Source organism: Copidosoma floridanum, unplaced genomic scaffold (assembly GCF_036245765.1).
Source record: "Copidosoma floridanum isolate Cflo_tuat_1 unplaced genomic scaffold, Cflo_Japanese_pri ptg000022l, whole genome shotgun sequence".
In the NCBI taxonomy this organism is placed as follows: Eukaryota; Metazoa; Arthropoda; class Insecta; order Hymenoptera; family Encyrtidae; genus Copidosoma; species Copidosoma floridanum.
The window spans coordinates 5,925,584-5,927,894 of NW_028321899.1; positions in this window are offsets into that span (position 1 = coordinate 5,925,584).

Below are 2,311 nucleotides of genomic sequence, written 5' to 3' on the forward strand. Positions count from 1 at the left end.
ATTACGTCAATTTCAAAAACTTGAGAAAACTATTTTTTCTACTACAGAAGCTTATACGTTTCTGTCCTGATGATTTTCAATTTGGCAGGTACTTGCCGGACACCTGGCGGGCACATGACGAACAATTGACTGTCACTTGGCAGGTACGTAATGGGCAGTTGGTGGGTATTTTTCAGGCACTTGACGGGAACTTGGCACGTACTCCCAAGTGCTAGGTGCCATGTGTAGTGCCCTTTATAGGAGCCGGACGTGAAGCACTGTAATATATATATATGTTATTCCACGTGAACGTGGAGTCACGAAAAATTTTTTTTTTTTCGAAACATATAAGGATCAATAGTGCTTCTCAAGAAAACGTTACAGAAATTTTTTCAGATTTTTTGACCCACACCGTAATGATTTCTTGACTGTCACAAATTTATAATTTTTATTTAGACTCAAAAATTTCAATTTTTAGGTGCAAATTGTAAAAATATTATTAAATTTTATTTTATTAGTAGTTTTTCCGTAGCATACGATAAAAATAAATTAAGTATTCTAGGGAGTAGCTTTTACCCTTACTCTCGAAGTTAAAAGTTTAAATCTTAATTTTCGTGAAGTAGGCCACAGTAAATTTTTTTTTTACCTACTTTTTTCATCTATACTTATTTTAAATTTGTTTTATGATAAGTGCTGACATGGAACAGGCCCAAAAACGGCCTGAATGTAAAAATCTACGGTTTTAATGGTAACAGTGCTTAATAGAAAATTATTATGTATCCAAAGGTTTTTTGCGGTCGCTAATTGAGAATCCGAGGTCAGATTTAAAACATTCGAAATGGCAGATACAATATGGCATCCATTATTTTGAAAATTTTTGAAAGTGCAAATGTAAAAAATACTATCGAGTTGTACGTAAAACTTTACGTTGAAATTGACCTTCTTTCAAATTATTTTCATAAACCTACCAGGTGCAATAAAATAATTCAAAGAAAGAATTTTCATTAATTGTATGCCCCCTACTTAGAAGACCAAAAAAATTCTAATACTTACATTATTCCTATTTTGCAGTTTTTAGGATCGCCAGTTACAAATTCGAGATAACATTTTAAAAATTAAAATTCACGGATCCAATATACCTACAAAAAATTTTTTAATTTTTGAATTTTTAAAATTGAATAATTATATTACATCCAAAACAAATTCAAATTAATGATTTTATGAATTATTAATTTAGAAGGCTCCCTCGCGTCAGTTCTTTAACCTAGACCAGATTAATTTAATGGTTAAAAGAGTGCTGATTAAAATGGTATCCTCATTTTTATCATTTTCCCTGCAAAATTTTGAGATATTATTGATATAATGTTGTGCTGTTTCCCACTTATTCTTATGGTGGAGCACGCCCACGCTACAAAAACAACTCTGTAACTTATATAAATCAACGGTTCCCAAAATAACATCGCACAAGTCTTGTGAAAATAAACTTCTTCTTTCAAATAATACCCAGCAAATTAGGTGTTTCCCTGGAGACATCCAAGATTTTTGACTACCATTGTAGGAAAACGAAACTGGCAATAAGTACAGTGCGCCGTCGGCTGCTTTAGCTTGTCATCTTCTAAGAACTGACTTGACTATATCAGTCTTTAAGTAACCATCCCTATCGACTATTATCTGTCTAAATTTGAGTTGGCATCTCTGCACGGGAAAGCTTTCTCAAAGCTGACGTTTTTAAGAAAAGAGTTTCTTTTTACTTTAATACGCGTAGTTATAACAGATGATTTGGATCAATTGTCTTTTGGTATTCTAGACATGTAAATCTGTAATAACTAGTGTTGTACGTATGGTGAAAGTTCAAGGGCTCCGAGAAAAGTTAATAAACAAAGGGATTAAAAAAGGAAAATGTGAATTAATGTGTTACAATGATAAATAGCAATTTTTGTCGTTATTTGCTACCTTTTTTCATTTAATATAAAATAATAATGTTCAACTAACAAAATTTACAGAATTTGGTAATTTTCACAAACAGATAATTCTGAGAAAGTTTTTGCAAGAACACAGCCATAAACCATGGGTCTGAGGCAATGTTTTTGGTGTTAAGCTTTGACTTTATCGTAATTAGAAAATCTTTTACCAAATTTTTTTCTCAACATACTATAATTTGTTTAGTCAAAATAATGGAAATCAATACCTTGATAACCTGGCTGTATTACAAAGCTAATCAAAAAGCTCTTTAGCTCACACAAATTTTAGTGTCACCCGAAGGCTAGCACGGACTGCACTGTGCTTAACTGTTGCGTTTTAACCATCACATGGACCTTTGCCGTGGGCAGTT